Genomic DNA, 19,881 nt, shown 5'->3' with positions numbered 1-19,881 from the left:
GGTTAGGGGGTTTTAGGTTTTGGGGTGCGGTTGGGGGGTGGGGTGTTTTTGGTTTTGGGGAGGGGGTTGTGGTGAGGGGGTTTTAGGTTTTGGGGTGGGGTTGGGGGGTGGGGCGTTTTTGGTTTTGGGGAGGGGGTTGGGGTGAGGGGGTTTTAGGTTTTGCGGTGGGTTTGGGGGAGTGGGGTGTTTTTGGTTTTGGGGAGGGGGTGGAGGGTCAGGGGGTTTTAGGTTTTGGGATGGGGTTGGGGCATTTTTGGTTTTGGGGAAGTGGTGGAGGGTGAGGGGGTTTTAGGTTTTGGGGTGGGGTTGGGGGGTGGTGCATTTTTGGTTTTGGGGAAGTGGTGGAGGGTGAGGGGGTTTTAGGTTTTGGGGTGGGGTTGGTGCGGTGGGGCATTTTTGGTTTTGGGGAGGAGGTGTGGGGTCAGGGAGTTTTAGGTTTTGGCGTGGGGTTGGGGGGTGGGGCGTTTTTGGTTTTGGGGAGGGGTGGGGGGTAGGGTTTTTTCGGTTTTGGGGTGGGGTTGGGGGGCGGGGCGTTTTTGGTTTTCGAGAAGTGATGGAGGGTGAGGGGGTTTAAGGTTTTGGGGTGGGGTTGGGGGGGTGGGGTGTTTTTGGTTTTGTGGAGTGGGTGTGGGATCAGGGGGTTTTCGGTTTTGGCGTGGGGTTGGGGGTTGGGGCGTTTTTGGTTTTGGGGAGGGGGTGGGGGGTCAGGGGGTTTTAGGTTTTGGGTGGGGTTGGGGGGGTGGGGTGTTTTTGGTTTTGGGGAGGTGGTGGGGGGTTAGGGGGTTTTAGGTTTTTGGGTGGGTTGGGGGTGGGGTGTTTTTGGTTTTGGAGAGGAGGTGGGGGTTAGGGGGTTTTAGGTTTTGGGGTGGGGTTGGGGGGTGGGGGGTTTTTGGTTTTGGGGAGGGGGTGGGGGGTCAGGGAGTTTTAGGTTTTGGGGGGTTGGTTGGGGGGGTGGGGTGAGGGATGTAGGGTGAATGGTGATTATTAGTAATGCTTTTATTAAGAATGATTTTACAATGAAATATTGTTGTTAAGGCATTTGTGGTAAAATTATTAGTAGTAAGAACAAGGTTGGAGTTCTGTCCTTGTTGTTAAGGTACTAGTTGTTTTGGAAGTTGGTGTTTTGTTGTGAAATTTATTTATGTTTATAGTCCAGCAGCTGTTTAGAGGTGAGTGTTTGGTGGAGTTGTAATAGTTATTTTTTTTATATAATATATGTACTGTGGGCCACATTTATACTTTTTGATGCAAAACTGCGCTAACGCAGTTTTGCGTCAAAAAAATTAGCGCCGGCAAACGCCATTCTGAAGCGCCATGCGGGCGCCGTATTTATTCAATGACGTTAGCCGGCGTTAGCCGCCGGCGCTGCCTGGTGTGCGTGAAAAAAAATGACGTACACCAGGCAGCGCCGGCGTAGGGGAATATGGAGCTTGGGCGCCAAAAAATGGGGCAAGTCAGGCTGAGGTAAATTTTTCGCCTCAACCCGATTTGCGCCATTTTTTCCGACTCCCAACCCCCACTGAAATGACTCCTGTCTTAGCAAAGACAGGAGTCATGCCCCCTTGCCCAATGGCCATGCCCAGGGGACTTCCGTCATTGGTCATTGGGCATAGTGGCATGTAGGGGGCACAAATCAGGCCCCCCTATGCCACACAAAAATAAAAATAAAAATACTTACCTGAACTTACCTTAATGTCCCTGGGATGGGTCCCTCCAGCCTTGGGTGTCCTCCTGGGGTGGGCAAGGGTGGCAGGGGGTGTCCCTGGGGGCATGGGAGGGCACCTCTGGGCTCCTTCCGAGCCCACAGGTCCCTTAACGCCTGCCCTGACCAGGCGCTAAAAAACGGCGCAAAAGCGGCTGGACGTAATTTTTTTTGAGCCGCCCACTCCCGGGCGTGAATTTTGCCCGGGAGTGTAAATACGGCGCACATGCCTCGGAGTCAATTTTTTAGACGGGAACGCCTACCTTGCATATCATTAACGCAAAATAGGTGTCCACGCAAAAAAATGACGCAAACTCCATGGACTTTGGCGCTAGACGCGTCTAACGCCAAAGTATAAATATGGAGTTAGTTTTGCGTAAAAACAAACGACGCAATTCCGGCGCAAACAGAGTATAAATATGCCCCTGTGTTTGTGAAGTGTTTTTAATTTTATTGAATTTATGTGTTTGGTGTTAAGTTAAGGGGTATTTGAATAAGAATGTTTGTTTAGTTTTATTTAACTAGAAAATCTGGTTGTATGTTATAATGAGAATATTATACTTACTTTGACTTTATTTTCTTATTTCAGATGTTATTTTTTTTTTAATTGATTTATTTCACTTTTTTATGTCTTCTGGTGTTTTTTGGGGTTCTCGGAGTCTGTAAGAAATAAGAAAGAGTATATTATTTAGTTTATTCTTTTGTTTTATTAATTATTTAGTTTTTTTGTTTTAGAAGTAATTTTTTTAGTAGGTTTGAAATTTGGTGAATAATATTTGGTTTTTGGTTAAATTTATTAGGTGAATTGATTTTTTTTTAAAACTAATTTGTAGATTTAATATTTTATATATATATATTTTAATTATATTATGGTATTTGTTATTTAACCATTTTTTTAATGCAATTGTTTATGGTTTAGTGAAATTGTTTTTGAATAATGGTAATGGTTTACCTTTGATGGTGAAGGTGTGGTGTTTATCTTTTTGGTCAGATTCTTGATATTTATGCCTGTAACAAAATAGTACGAAAGGTACATTAATTATATATTATTTTAGCTGTGGTATAGGTTAGTAAATTTCTTTATATCTATTTATGGATATTTTACCTTGTTATCTCAGTAGATGGCGGTGTTGGATAAATTATATTTTAATTATTTTCCGTAGTGATATGCTCGTCTTCTCTGTAAGTTGTTCGGTGTAGTAATGAGTAGAAAATGGAGGTCGTTGGTATTTATATGTGTTTTTGTAAGTATTGTTTTATTTGTAAATTGAATGTGTTTTCAATGTGTTTTTTTATTATGAATTCATTTGTGATGTTAGATATATATAATTGTGGAGTGTATTTGTTTTGTAGTTTGTATTTTTTTTTATGTCGTTCTCGTTTGTTTAGTAGAGGAAGTACTTCATGGGTCATGTAGAAAGTGTTGTAGGACTATCGTTTTATGTAGGTTTTTTTTTAGTGTTGTGTTTGTTTTATAATTATTTAAGTATTATTTATTTTGATTTAAAACGGTGTTTATATGTTTTGGATTTTTGTGATGTTTTGTTTTTTGTATGTAGGAAATATATTGTTATTTTCGATTTCGTTTATTTTTTACGTAGTACTGTAGTGGTTTTAATATTTTATTTATTCATCGTTATTGTTTAGTTGTGATATTAATTATTAATATTTTTCGTTGTTTGGAGTTCGTTTTAAATATATTAAGTGTTTAGGCGTTTTCGGTGTTGGGTAGTATTTGTTTGGGTATTCGTTGTTTGGCTAGTCGTTTGTTTGGGTAGTAGTTATTTTAGGATTCGTTGTTTGGGTAGTAGTTTGTTTGGGTATTCGTTATTTGGGGAGTCGTTATTTAGGTAATTGTTTTTGGGGGAGTCGTTGTTTAGGTAGTCGTGGTTTACGTAGTAGTGGTTTAGTGGAATATTCGTGATTTAGTGGTTTTCGTAGTCATTAAATAGGTGTTCATTGTTCAGGAATAATTTAGTTAATGTTTTTTTTCGTTGTTTAGACATCACACTTACATGTACAGCGGCTGACAAAGTCTTGCAGCTTGTCCTCCTAAACTCAGATTCTCACTAAATAAATGCAAAATTATTGTGAGCACTAAACAAAATCAAAACCCAATTTGTCGGTTTACTACAGGTTGAGGTAACACAATCGCTTTAGGAACCTTATGGATTTTTCATTGACGGCGTTTCTCTCTAGCAGCTACTCCTTCTTTCTCAGTTTCCCTGATTCGCAAGCAAAATTTTACCTGCAAATTTTACTCTCAACTGATAAGTGGGTCTATCCTGGTTCACATAGGACTCGCCAGATCTCAGTAAAAAATTATTTCACTCACTTTGACTCACACTCTGACTTGTCGACCACGCCTGAGCGACATATTAAATCAGACAAAGTGTCTTATACACTTTTCAATATAATCCAGAGTCTTAGACTACACAGGCCCCATATACCAACAACCACGTGGTCAATTTTTTAGCACAAAGTGCCACGCACATGTGAAGTTCGACGACTTCCCGACTCTCACACTTCGGAGTATGCACACTCCTTATACAACTTCATTTGGAGTACGCAACCTACCTAAACCCTCACAGACATCACAATTCACCTGTGATTTGCATAAGCTGTGCAAGCGCAAAATCTATTTTCATTCGCACTCTCACTAGAACACCAACAACATCCCCAAACAGTCATTGGCAAGGTCCAAGTTTCTGGGAAAGTCATTCTAAGTACTTAGGGGCACATTTTCTCTCCACTCTGTATCATCAAACTTAAAAAATCCAAACTTTCTGTGAATTTTCTCTTTTAGGGGCCAACCGTGTATGGGGCCTCTATGATGGACTCTTAAGGAGACTAACCATCCTCTGATACCATCTCTGTTAGTGCATCTGACCTTATTTGATTATTTATCATTAGTTTATAAGGGGACGCGCTACAGGTTCGATGGACCTTTTGACTGCACTTAGAGTAGTTCCCACCATAAGGCTTAGTACCAATACAAATCAATAGCAATGACAATCAACAGCATCAATAATCTTAGGAGTCAGTAATTTCCATGCACCTTGACCTCTTGGCCATGAATAACAACACTTATGTAAAAGTTCAAATGTTTTTTCCCCTATTTTCACAATGCTAATATCACGTAACTCAGTCTCAAAATCAAATGATAAGAATACAGAAACAATACTGGCTGCCCAAATCTTATAAAGAATCACAATTTAATCAAGGCTTGGACCACTACACATTCTAAGGTTAGAGTACAAATCAGTAGCAAGAATAACTGCGCAAGAGAAAAGGCATACATTTTGATTAAGCAAAGAAAATACATCAACTGTATCCTAACTAACCTTCAGATTAGAATAGCATGTTTGGATTTCATGCAAAACAATTTAGTCACCACAAATTTGAAAAAATATCTAATATGGCTCTGTCAAAATTAGCGGTCGGTACAGAGGAACAAAATCAAATATGCATAACAATCAGTGACATCGTCTTATACCTTGCCTCAGTATGGTTCAGCAAGCTGTGACAGTCTTCGTCAATTGGACATCTGTTCGGTCAGCAGGGCATCAGAATTCAGCATTAAAGTTCAAGAAAACAAAGTCTCTTCATGCGGTTTGGAAAGGGTAATATCTGAACACTCAAGAAGAATGGGGAGCATGGCTAATGGCATATATCCTCTCTGTGCAGTCTGGCTAAGTTACATTCCCTAAAACTACTTCCCACATTGCTATCGGTCAAAGAATCGTACGTTTACGTTTAGTCCAATGAAAGTGGAACCCCAAATCTAAGAATTTACTAGACCACTGTTCACATGTCAATGATTGGTTCCTCTTCTCCTGTTCTCATCGTTGAGCTCCTTAGGTAACAAATTTGTACTCCAGTCAGTGCATCCATTGTCTGCTCCTAGGAAGGTTGCCTTTACACACTAAATTATACAAAGTGTCCTTAGCTAGTATAGCATATTCTAGCAAGCAGTTCTCATGGTAAAGAATTCTAGTTACTAACATTGGGTCCATGCAATGGAAAATCACAATTTAATTCTCCTAAGCAGCCATTATATAATTTGCCTAAGCAATGCAGCTTGACATGAGGCCATGCAACTACGCTCAAGACCTCGCTAAATTAAGGCCTATGAGTAATAAAGCAAATACAAAATACATGACCATTAATCTGACATACTACTACATTTATCGAAACATGAGCTCAACATTTTACATTATTAAGCTGTTAATAAGTACACTTCGTGCATTTTGTTGGTCACTCAAGTAGGCACATTTTAAAAAATGTGTATTATTTTTCTAAGTTAACTCATTTTCTATGCTAGTTCAACATTCAGAATACATGAATATTCATTATTAAAATTTCAGCGTTAACAGGGGCACTTTAGTATTACAGAAGGGGCTGCAGACATTTTTGCGGCCCCAACTGTAATAGTGATAGTGCTCACGCACATGTAGTGGCATCACAGGATGGCATTCTCTCACTTACATGGGGGCATGGCCACGTGCAAATGAGGAGATCTCTTTAACTCTGCCCCCACACCATGTTATGGACATGGGCGCAAAGGCAAATAATCTGTCAGGAGGTGCACTGAAAATGTGCCACAAAAAGTGGCACAGTGTCATTATGCCCCGTGAAGCAGCTCTTGAGAGGGGGAAAATGGAGTCCCAAGGACCCTCCCGGACATAACCTTGCAGATGAATGCAGTCAACCCCTGCACCCGCCTCCAAAGCGATCTCTAATCCCTCCTCAAAGTTCAGGCGCGTTGCCGCCTGCACTGTGATACACAGAGCAGCATTGGAGCAGCTGTTCTGTATTTCACTTGAATGCGATGCCACAAGGGCAGCACAAGTTTGCAGCTGCCCGAAGGGTAGTGCATTCACTGTGATAGGGTGTACTTTTCCTGTTTTTTCATAGCACACCTATTTGAAGGTGCTCCTGTCAGAGTACTCTCATTGTAGGAACAAGACTTATGGATTTTTGGCAAGAATACCATCAAGCATGGGGGGCTGAGTCTGATCTCACACCATATGAAAGCTGTCTGCCTAACTCTTTCGGGTAGCTAGCAGCACCTCACCAGTACCCAAGAGTAAAGGTGATTTGTGTCATCCTATCACGTGACACTCTAAGGCTCATCAAAGAAGTCGTGGTGAACCAGTTGTTACCCCTTTCCCTCATTTATACATGTCTCATACATGCAAAGACAAACAGAAGCAGGATTTGTTTCAATTAATTTTATTGAAGCAACTGCATTCTATGTAAAAAGGCATGAATTGTGATTATCAGGATAATATAACACAACACTATTATTGCTGGGACTAGGAAAGTGAAACAGAGGAAAAGACGACCAGTACTGTCACAATAGTGAATCTAAAATCCCTACCTGCACCACTAAGATTCTATGTGAGATCAATAGCAGTGTTAGCTCTAATCTGCCTGTCGAGTACCCTGAAGGAAACCTAATTCCCGTCCCTCTGCAATAGATAGAAAAGAGGTCTTTTGATCTGCAGGGAGTCCTCCTACATGAATGAAGAGAAGATGGAGAGTTTCAACAGAAACTGAGACAACAAAATGCAGCACAAGATGGCTGCCTGGCTAGAATGACCTTTCTAATTTTGTGGGGGCAGTGTGGTGTTTTACAATAAAATATATGTTGTTCCAGGCACTGCCCTGATGTGACAAAACACATATTTTTATGTGGAGGGTAGACATTGTACTCTTTGAACTATTGTAAACTATTGTGTGCAGCATTGGGTTGAGCACGGGGAAATAAATACTGTGCAAAGAAATGAATAACAAATTCTACCTGGATGGGCACATGATACAAATTCTAAAACATTTCTACTAAAATGAAGCTTTGCTAAAATAATAAGGGGAATAAAAATTACATGTAACCATCAGATGGTTAATGCATATGAGGGGTGAGAACCCAAAACTGTTGAGGTTGTCTATCTCCCTGCAGGGAATGAACTTTACAGTGAATCACTGCCCTGGAACAGAACATGCCAGTGCTGATGGTTTAGATTCTTCCACCTTAGTGATGAGAACTCCCATGGGGGTGGGTAGTTCTTGCTACTTTCAGCTGGGGGGGACATGAGTTAGACTTTGCATCCTCGGTGCGGTCTCCCCTGTCTTTTTTGCCTCTGCTGCCTATTTTTTTGACTGTGTGCTGGACTTTGGTTTTGCTGGTTTTGGTATTCTGAGGACTTCACCACTGCTGACTGGTGCTGAAGTGCAAGTCCTCCCTGTGTAAATAGTATATGTAATTGGCTTTACCATGATTGGCATATTTGATTTACTAGTAAATACCTAGTAAAGTGCACTAGAGTTCCCAGGGCCTTTAAATCGAATGCCACTACTGGGCCAGCAGCCCTGGTTGTGCCACCCACATGAGTAGCCCATGAATAGCCCATGAATAGCTCCGAACTGCTACTGCATTGTCTGTGTGTGCAGTTTTAAGCTCTTAATTTGACCTGGCAAATGTACCCACTTGCAGGCCCAAACCTTCCCCTTTTATACATGTAAGGCACCCATAAGGCAGGCCCTAGGTAACCCCATGGGCAGGGTGCTATGTGTGTTAAAGATAGGACATGTGCTGGCGTGTTTTTACATATCCCAACAGTGAAGTACTGCCAAATTCGGTTTTCACTGTTGCAAGGCCCATCTTTCTCATAAGTTAACATGGGGGCTAACTTTTAAGTGCAGTTTCCCTTTTGGAGCAGATAGAAATGTGGAGTTTGGGGTCTCTGAACTCGGGTGTAGCCTGCATATCCTGATGGGTCATCTGGGCTAGAGTGGAGGGAGGAGCTGACACTTACACCAGAATGGGCTATGCCTGCCCTCACGCAATGCAGTCTGCAACCCCTTGATGTGTGTCTGGGGCCAGGCCTGGGCAAGGCAAGATCTTTTCAACAACAAAGACCTTTAAAGTCTGCCTACTTCAATGGCAGAAAGGGGTATAAGTAGTGGACCCAAACCCCCAGATTTTTAGTTTACTTCTGGACTCAAGAGGAACCTTTGCCAAGGAGAAGAGTTGAAGAGCTGGAGGGGGAGTACTGCTTCTTTGCCTGTGACTGTGCTTTGCTGGGTTGGCCTGCAGTTGCTGCTTCTGCCTGAAAGAGGACAAAGACTGGTCTTAGTGGTATATTCCTGCTTCTGAAGTGTATCCAAAAGCTTGGACTGAGCTTGCCTCCTGTTTTGAAGTCTCAATGCCATCAAATACTTCCTCTGCCAACACCTGGACTCTTTGCTGAGACACCTACCCTGCCAAGTGGTACCAACTCCAGTCCCTGGGCCCTTGAAAGTTGAAGCAAAATTTGATGCACCACCTGCAATGCGGCTGTAAAAATGAAGCATCAACTGCATTGTGGCTGGGAAATTGACGCACCAACTGAATCAAAGCTGGGAAATTGACACATCACCTGCATCACGGCTGGAGAAACGACGCAACACTCGCTTGCGGCTGCTGAAATCTACACAAGCCCCACACAACGCGGTTCCTCATTAACTGGCGGACGCATCATTGCTGGGCATCAAAATCAACGTGAATCCACCTGGATCCGAGGTGCCTGTGCAGAAATCGGTGCATCGCTCTCTTGCGAGTGAGAAAAACAACACATAACCTACTCAACAGGGTAAGAAACTATGCACTATCTCACTTGCGAATGAGGAATCGATGCTTTGCTGACTTTTCCTATGCATGCTCGCCCGTGCAGATATATTTTTTATGCAAACCAGGTACTTTGTGTAACATCAACGCATCCATTGTTTTCCATGGAGTAAGACTATTTTTAATTAAAAAATTCCCATCTTTACTAGTGGATGTTGGATTTTTGTTATTTTTACCTTTTTTGATTTAGATAAATATTGGCTGTTTTTCTAAACTGGTGTTGTTTCCATTTTGTAGTGTTTTCACTGTAAAAACAAATCTGGGAGCATCCTACACCATGCCACAAGCCCCCCAGATTAATAGAGGACAGAGCAGGTTATGCAGAGAACATCGAGCATCAATATAGGAGATTCCACTAGACTCGAGGTACCCACAGCAGGCATTACCCCTCATTTCGAGGATTCATCTGGGAGCATCTAACATCTTTGAAATAACTCCAGCATATTATATTCCACATAAGAAAACATACAGAAAGTCAGTGAAAAATCTGAAAGCAAACAGCACCATTAACAATATGGCCCTCATTCCGACATTGGCCGGCGGCGGTCGCCGCCGGCCTGTCGGGGGCCGCCAGAATACCGTTCCGCGGTCGAAAGACCGCGGCGGTGATTCTGACTTTCCCGCTGGGCTGGCGGGCGGCCGCCTTCAGGCCGCCCGCCAGCCCAGCGGGAAAGAGGCTTCCACGATGAAGCCGGCTCGGAATCGAGCCGGCGGAGTGGAAGCTGTGCGACGGGTGCAGTTGCACCCGTCGCGTATTTCACTGTCTGCGAAGCAGACAGTGAAATACATTTAGGGGCCCTCTTACGGGGGCCCCTGCAGTGCCCATGCCAGTGGCATGGGCACTGCAGGGGCCCCCAGGGGCCCCGCGACCCCCCCTACCGCCATCCGGTTCCCGGCGGGAGAACCGCCGGGAACTGGATGGCGGTAGGGGGGGTCGGAATCCCCTCGGCGGCGCAGCTAGCTGCGCCGCCTTGGAGGATTCCTATGGGCGGCGGTACACTGGCGGGAGACCGCCAGTGTTGCCGGTCCGACCGCGGCTTTACCGCCGCGGTCGGAATGCCCATTGGAGCACCGCCGGCCTGTCGGCGGTGCTCCCGCGGTCCTCCACCCTGGCGGTTTGAAACCGCCAGGGTCGGAATGAGGGCCTATGTGTCTCGGAAATAAGGAGAAATTTGGAGCCACTTTAAAAGTCAATTACAAAATGGCATCTGGGGTCAGCCAAGACACAAACAATAGCATTGTAGACAAAATGATTGCCTGGTTCAGCAGAAGACTTACAAAATAGCTTTGAAGTCCAAACAACTGTCAGGTACACCAAAGGTCTGACTGAGCCTGTACATCTAATTAACTCTTCCAGCAAACAGCAAAAATTAATTTCTCAATCTTTGAGGATACCTCTAGGAGCATTCTGAAACTCTTCTACAGACATCCAAACTCCTGCACTCATACAAAAATATCATGGAAATCTAGGCTAAATCTGAATGTATCCCACACTTTTTGCAGACCCCATAAATCATGGCTCCAAAAGCAAAATATGATCAGAAAGATAAAATGAAGACTGAGAACATACCTTAGCCTTTCACCAGCACTTGGGCCCTGATTTATACTTTTTAGTGCAAAACTGCACCAACCCAGTTTTGTACCAAACACTTTAGCATCGGCTTGCAGCATTTCTGAGCACAAGCTGGGCACCATATTTATGGAATGGTGCAAGCCGGTGCAAAGGGTGGGCTAGCCTATAAAAAAATGACATTGGGCATGGCCATTGCACCCAGTGCCATGTAGGGGGGCCCACTTCAGGGCACTTTAAAAAAATACTTACCTGTACTTGCCTAAACTTACCTGGTATGGGGTGCCCCATCCTCCTCTGTCCCTCTGGTGTGGGTGGAGGTGTCTCTGGGGCCAGTGGAGGGCACCTGTGGGCTTATTCCATGGCGTTATGGTGGTATTTAAGGCCTGCTCTGATCCAGGCATTAAATAATGGTGCAAAGCAAGCTTTGTACCATTATTTGACCCATCCTCCCCGTGTGTGTGATTTTAGCACGGGGGATAAAAATGGCACTAAGGCCATAGAGTCATTTTTGCACCGGAATGCCGCCTTTGCATCTCATTGATGCAAAGTAGGTTTCCACATCCAAAAAATTACTTTAACTCCATCCTTCTAGCGCCAAAGTGTAAATATGGAGTCAGTTTTGCACTTTAATTTGCATAAAACAAAATGACACAAATTTGGCACAAAACAAGTATAAATATGCCCTTCAGATTCATGGTACTGACAGCCAAACAGCAAGCAAAATCTGAAACAAAAATATTGAGAAATGCAGTCACGTCTGCCTATGACTGTATTGCAAATATAACCACAATCCCAATGCTTCCAGAATGCAAACACTCTACAACAAAAATTGTTCTATTCCTCTCAGCAGTCATTGGCTTGCACTTCAACCCTGCATTCAGGTCATCCAAAAGATACAGGGCCGTATTTATACTCTGGTTGCGCCGAATTTGCGTCGTTTTTTTCGACGCAAATTCGACGCTAAACTAACGCCAACTAACGCCATATTTATACTATGGCGTTAGACGCTTCGGGCGCCAAAGTGCCCGGAGTGGGCGTCATTTTTTAGCGTGAACCCCTTCCTTGCGTTAATGATATGCAAGGGAGGCGTTCCCGTCTTAAAAAATTACTCCCAGGCCTTTACGTGGTATTTATACTCCCGGGCAAAAATGACGCCCGGGAGTGGGCGTGGCCAAAAACGGCGCATTTGCGCCGCTTTTTAACGCCTTGGTCAGGCATGGCGTTAAGGGACAAGTGGGCTCAAAATGAGCCCAGAGTGCCCTCCCCTGCCCCCAGGGACCCCCCCTGCCACCCTTGGCCACCCCAGGAGGACACCCAAGGACGGAGGGACCCATCCCATGGACATTAAGGTAAGTTCAGGTAAGTTTTTTATTTTTTATTTTTTGTGGCATAGGGGGGCCTGATTTGTGCCCCCCTACATGCCACTATGCCCAATGACCATGCCCAGGGGACAGAAGTCCCCTGGGCATGGCCATTGGGCAAGGGGGCATGACTCCTATCTTTACAATGATAGGAGTCATGTTGATGGGGGATGGGCGTCGAAAAAAAATGGCGCAAGTCGGGTTACGACGATTTTTTCGACGTAACCTGACTTGCCCCATTTTAAGACGCCCATACGCCATTTTCCCCCTACGCCGGCGCTGTCTGGTGTACGTGGCTTTTTTCCACGCACACCAGGCAGCGCCGGTCTGCTTGCGCCGGCTAACGCCATTCCATAAATACGGCGCCCGCATGGCGCTTCAGAATGGCGTTAGACGGCGCAAAATTTTTTGACGCTAAACTGCGTTAGCGCAGTTTAGCGTCAAAAAGTATAAATATGGGCCACAATGCTTGAAACATATCTCACCCTCGACTACATATTTCGTTAACACATACAGCTAAAAAAAAAAAAAGGGAGGGGTGCTGCACCTAAAAATACTGTGTTATCTTGTGATGTTTTTCATCGACCGTTCAACTGAACAACACCGAGACACGAGAAAGGATAGGTTTGGAGGTTGAAAATGTCCGTGGAGAAAGTACAGTTTCTCTACTTGTTTTTAAATCGTCAGCTCGATTTCCTTATCTCAACCTTTGCTCTACTGCTCCTGTTACAAATACCATGAAGTCTGGAGCAAAGGGGTTAAAAATGTCACTATATTATTTCTAAAATTAAAGATTACTAGCAGTGTTTTTCTCAAAGACACTTTCTTTAAATAGCAGCAGAAATCGCCAGGTGAAACCTGAAGGCGAAATGAGAAATTACTAGGAAAATTGGTCCTATAAGTACTGATTCTCCAGGTAAATTCAGTGTAATTGGAGCCTCCATGTTCCACTTGTTTTCCACTGTAACTCTCATTCCCAGGACTTACTGGTATGTTCGGTGTCAGTGACTCCAGGAGTGGCACAGAACATCATAAGAGAAACCTCTTAATGAGAACCTATGTGACAGGAACGATCTGTAAGACTGAGGGGCACATTTAAGAGCTCTTAGAACTACCTTAGCACTGCCATAGCATAATTTCTTTTACGCCAAGGCAGCACTAACATGGCTTTTCTGCCATTCTACAGATATTGCGCCACTGTGTAACCCCTCACGCCTTGTTATGCCTGTGCCAGGCATAATGTATGCAAGGCGCTAGAAGACGCACAACAATGCCCCAGTAAATTTGAAAGATTTCACTGTGCCATTTTTGGCGTAATGCTTAACGCCTGCTCAAAGCAGGCATTAAAATTGCACTCCCATAACAACTTTGCACAACACTTTGCTGCACTAGTGTCAACATTTTTGATGCTAGTGTAGCAAAGTGCCACAATAGCGTAAAAAATGTTGATGCTATTCTGCTAACGACTTCCATGGTGCACCATATTATAAATACGGCACAACCACTGTGTCGTTAGGTGCCGGTACGGGGTGCATGAAAAGTGGGTCAACATAGCCGATGCACCAATTTTTCTTAAATATGGGCCTGAGTGTTTAATTTGTAAAGAAGTAAGTACTGGGATCCAAAGATTTGTTCGGAAGCTCGCAACCTGAGCTACTGATGTGTGAAATTCTGAATAGCAAGGCTGTGTTGTCTTGATTCCCACTCATGCCGCCACCAGACAATCCCTGACTCTTCATCTCACTTTTAAAGGTTCTTTGTTTCACCACTTCTCACTCCTCTCTCCCTTTGTCACTGTTTTTCATTCTTTCTCTTCCTCCCTTTCCTCTATTGTGTTTTTCTCTCTCTTGCCATGGGTCAAATTCTAATGAGGTGAAACAGGTCCCGGACTCCAAAAATGAATGCAGGTAGGCCTCACCTGCACAAACCGGCTTAAATTAAACACTGCTAGGACCTGAAGGTTGTATTTGTTTTAATGCTGATGCATAGTTTTTTTTCTCCAAACAATAGAATAAAAGTGCCTACAACTGCATAGAACTCCAGAATGAGTGGTAAATAAAACATAGTAAGACTGGTGTTATTTTACTCTTCTGAGCTGTTCTTTGAATTAAGATGGGTTAGCATTTCATGATACAAGTTGACAACCAGATGCTGTTCTCACTCTAATCCAGTTAATAACCTACTGTTGCAGGTAAATGTCTTCCTAGATCCACAAGACAAATGTACCAATAACTAAATGGGGATGTTGATACACTGGATACAAATAAGTAATTTAATTTGGGCGTAAGACATTTTTTGTGACCATGGAAGGAACAGAAGTGGATACCTGTGATCTATAAATATTATTTGTCGCTGGGCAACACTATTTTAGGCTATCATTCTATTATATTTTCTGCTAAAACTTCTTTTGGAATTTAAATTGTAACATTCCTGTATGACAATTAGACACCAACAGAAATGCTTGTCCTGACCAAAGCGCTTGTCATACAATGTCTAGGGAGGTGGTGTTACTAGGTGACACTAATGTCATCAATATCACAAAACAGGGTAAGAGCCGGGGCGCTGGAATTATGCGGCAATGGAGGAACATATATTTTGGGTGGGTTGACAAAATGATGTGGCAAGAAAAGGCACATTTTGCTGAAAGGCAAGTTAAGCAGCATAGTGCACACAATCTGTTGCCGTCTCTATGACTTTTTTAATGTTTTTAATTATGTAGCTGATTGGAAGAAGAAAACGGTGCATTCTAGCAGCCACATTTTTATTTATCTTGGGTGTTTATAGAAAACAGGCGATTTGTGTACAAGAGATGAAATTACTATTGGTTGACTTGGTAAGAGGACCCCCAGATTTGTAGCAGAGGACACTGAGACATCCTTGTCACACTTGAGCACTAATAAGATCTACGAGGAGGTAGCTAATAGTAAGAAACCATTTTGTCTCTCTCAGACATGATTATGGCGTATTTCAGAAGACACATCGAATTCCTATGAGATGAACCCATGTGCACTGATTTTGTGTCCATATTTGTGTCCTCGCACAAAAGGTGTTAAGGAGCCCCATGCCAGTTATTACCACTGGTTACCGCAGAACTTATGCAAGGTAAAAGACCAGGGCCCATATTTATAAAAAATGATGCACAACTGCACTTGCACAGTTGTGCGTCAAAATTTTTAATGCGAGCTACCGTCATTCCCTTGCACCATCCGTGCACCATATTTAAAAAAAGATGCATGACTAAGCTAAGGAATGGTTATCATAAAAAAAATTACTCTAACCATTGCGACATGCCGTAAGACAAAATTATGCTAATGCTGCAAAATTGGCGCTAGACCATTTTGCGGCATGTATTTTTGACACAAAATGAGCTAGCGCTATATTTAGCTGCATTAGCGTAAGAAAAAACGCACAAGCAAGAAAACAACAATTGGAAAGACAAGATGGAGTTTGCAGGCCAGACGTGTCCCCAGGGAGACCCCAGTCACCTAAGTACCAGCAAGGAGGGTCCAGCAAAGTCCCAGGGGAAGGAGAAGAGGAAGCGGAATTGTCGCTTTAGTGAGGAGGAGCATGACATCTTGGTCATAGATGTGACGGAGCACCAACAGCTGCTCTTCATCACCTCCAAATTGCCAGTCGGTAGGAGAGACACCATATGTCAGGCAATAGTAGACAAAGTCAATGGCATGGCAGAGGAGAGGAGGACTGTCACCGATTGCAAGAAGGGCTGGCACGATTGAAAGCACAGGACTAAGGAGAAACTTACAAGGAACCGAAAGTCATCACTGCAGATTGGAGGTGAAAGTCCTGCATCACAGGAGGACCTGGAAGAGCTGGAGGAAATGGTTCCAGCAGTCATCCTGGAGGAGCTGGTCCATGGAATCGCAGGACAGCGCAGATCACCAAGAACTACCACAAATGCAAGGTAAGTTGCAGGGGGGGTACTATCTGGTATCTCACGAATTGTAGAAGGAGGAGGCACATAGGACACACTCGAAGCATGCTAAAGGGTTGCATTGCGACACATAGGCCCTCAATCAAAATGCCCCATCACCACCCAAGCCACACTTGTACTGACACTCTGGTTGCGCAATGCACTCCGACATGTACACAACGTGGACATAAGCCACTCACTATGGCTATACTCCACCATGTAAATATGGAGCACAGTGCCTGGAAGTGATGTGCAATTAGTGTGGCTGTGCCATGACAACACCCACTGCATATTGCCATAGCCCCTGATCCAACACAACTTGTAAATCAGAGACTGGGACTGAAGTCAATACCACCCCAGGGAGGTGTCAGGAAGGTGTAATGGGGCAAAATACTTCCTGTTGGACCCAGCTTTTGCGGCAATTTCATCCCCTGACTTTTTGCCTCCTTCCTCCTATTATTTTCTGACCTCTCGCTTTTGGCTCTAGGACTCTGAGCACTTTATCACTGCTGATCAGTGCCAAAGTTCAGGTGCTCTCACATCTAAAGTTGGTATGATTGGCTTATGCCTATTTGGCATACTTAACTTACCTGTAAGTCCCTTGTACAGTGGTATCTCTGTACCCAGGGCCTGTAAATTAAATGCTACTAGTGGGCCTGCAGCACTTCTTGCGCCGCCTACTGAAGTAGCCTTTCAAACCTGTCTCAGGCTAGCGCAGGGCCTGTGTGCACAGTTTTCAGGGACCTGGCATCTAAATCTACTTGCCAGGCCTAGAACTCCCTTTTTACTAAATGTAAGTCATCCCTAATGAAGGCCCTAGCTAGCCCTATGGGCAGGGTGCTATATAAGTAGAAGGCACGACATGTGTCCGGTTGCGTGGCCTGTCCTGGTAGTGACAAACAAGCTAACTTGGTGTCTCACTGCTGTGAGTGCAGCCTTCTCCTAGGATTGCATTGGAAATGCCCTGCCTTATGTGTAGAGGGTATTGTCTAATTTATGAGGGTAAGAAATGCTGCTTACTGGTGTAAGTGTTTTTTTATTGCTATTACAGAAATGCCACTTCTAGAAAGTGAGCATTTCTCTGTGCTTGTGACTCTGGTGTTTTGCAGCTTGACTCCAATGGACGTCTGGGCATAGTGACAGTCGGACTATGTGCATTCTTTTTAGACAGCCTGTACACAAGGAGTGTGCAGGGGAATGGTCTTCCTGGGCTGAGAGAAGCGAGATGCAGGGCACACCTGCATTTGTAAAGGCTGTGACCTGGCCTCACACAAAAGGGTTGTTTACCCACAACTGATGTTTGGAGCCTGTGCTGGAGGATAGAGGGGGCACTCCCAGAACCAGTTGTAACTGGTTGGAACCTCCTCTCCCCTTCCTTTGTAACACACTGTAAAAATGAATTTTCCTCACAATTTGGGAACTCTTGGAGACATATTGGAACTGGACACATAAGGCTGGAGGGACTCACTAGGAACCCAGCATGTCATGGACTGCTGCTGCTGTGCTGGCCTGTGACCTGCTTGGTCACTGTAAGGAACTGCCTGCATCACCCTTGCGCTGGCCTACTGCTGGGCACTGACCCCTGTGCTCCTTTTTCCTTAGACTTTGTTCCCCAAGGGCAGGGTGCTGTGGCCAATGATCCCTTCACCCACTTAAAGCACAGGAGTGCTTCGTTTTGCCCCAGGGCTTTGGCAAGCGCTTTATTCTGACTGTCACTAGCACCTGAGAGTGCTTTTTGCTGCTGTGGATATCACCCCCACAGTCCGGGGTCTTTCAGTTGCCCCCGAGCGCTTTGAAAAGAGCGTTGCCGTTGTGTAAAATTCACCACTGAAGCCTGGGGAGGCTGTTTTTCTGAACCCCGAGTGAACCGCGCTGTGCAGTGCCCCCGGGGCATGCAGAAAGTGAAAGCTCTCCTATTGGTGCCCCCAGGGTGTAGTACACTCTGAGGAGCATCCCTGGGGCACTCGAAGGTCCTCCTTTAGGACCGGAGACAGCGTCGCGGTCTGGGAGGGCAGGAAGAGGCTTGTGCACCATGTTGGATGCAGGAGCCTGTTTAAGAGTGGGGTGGAGGCCACCTTGGAGCCCCCCTGCTCCACCGGGCCCCATTGTTGTGGGGCGCGCTGCGGACATAGAGGAAGCCTCATCGGAGGCTCCCTGTCCCGCCAGGTGCTCAGCGTGTGTTAACGAACGGGCATAGGGATGGACACTTCATCAGAGGCTCCTCCTGGCCCCCACCATTCCCTTCTTTGTGCGAGAGAGATTGTGGCCGGGGAGAGAGCGTCATCGGAGCCCCCCTGTACCGCTTAGTCCGCGACTTGGTCGTTCTTTGGTGCACCCCCCCTTTGTTGAAGGGCCAGTGGAGGCCCAGGTGGGGGTCCCCAGTGGTCGCAGGCCCCAGGAGGGGCCTGATATAAAGCAGGAACGGGTGCGTGCCGCCCCCCTCGACCTCAGAACTAGTGGAAAGCCCCCATTTGGTGCAGAGGAGCGCCGGGGCGGCCCTTTTCATTCTCATGGCACTGGAGGTGCCTCATCATGCCACAGGCACTTTTTAAAGACATGTGATCTATAATGTTCCTGATATGGACATGGCATATTCTTATGTTAATCTGTTTTAATGATGATGTGTCGCATATATGTGCTTATGTTCCTTTTATGGGCATGACATGCTAATATATGCTACTGACTTGCCATATGTTCTATAATCTTCCACATATGGGCGTTTATGATACTTCTATGACAAGTGCATTGGTTGAGTAATGTGATTCCTGACTACTGCTTATGTTGCAGAATAATAAGAAACTTGTGTGTTATATGTGACTACTGCTGGTTCTGCAGAGTAATGTATGGCGTTCTGACAACTGCTAAGGTAGCAGGATATTACTGACATGTGTTTGGTCTAATAATTCCATTGTGTACAATACAGTATATTTTCATATAACTTGGTGTTGTGTTTTCTTTGTGGTGGGGATAGTGCATCACGTGTGTTGTGTGTGTTGTGCAAACGCTTTACACATTGCCTCTGGGATAGGCCTGACTGCTTGTGTTGAGCTACCAAGAGGGTGAGTAGGGGTTATCTTGGATGTGTAACTCCCTTGCTCTGACTAGAGAGGCGGGTGCAATGTGCAGCACACCTCAGCAAAAATAGCTTGTACATGTGCAGGAAGGGGCACCTCACTTCACATAAACAATCTATCCCCTCAACACAGGCACCCCTTCATTATGCTGAAACAATGCCTGTGTTGGGGCAGGGAGAACAAATCTGCCAGGGGGAATTGCTTGGTGTAACATGTTCCAGTAAACATGGCACATCCCTGCATTTCTAAACTGGTTCAGCGTCATGCAAATCATATTGTTGCTGCACTGAGCTGTGCCACTTGAGCAAAAATCAGGCCTGAAGTGTGCAACCTGAGGAACGCAAACTGCACAGGGTGAACCTACAACTCTCACACAACTCCATGCGCCATTTGGGAATAGCCACAAAATTCAACACATACAACACACAGGGCATGTCTGAACATCATGTGTGCAGCTATACAAGTAGCTGCAACCTCACCATGTGATAAGATAGAGTGTGTTGTGTGAATGGTTGGTGTACTGCTTAATGGTACAATCAACATGCGTGAGAACTGGCACAAGTGGCATCAA

This window comes from Pleurodeles waltl, chromosome 2_1, assembly GCF_031143425.1.
Source record: "Pleurodeles waltl isolate 20211129_DDA chromosome 2_1, aPleWal1.hap1.20221129, whole genome shotgun sequence".
NCBI lineage: Eukaryota > Metazoa > Chordata > Amphibia > Caudata > Salamandridae > Pleurodeles > Pleurodeles waltl.
This window is presented reverse-complemented; position numbering follows the sequence as displayed.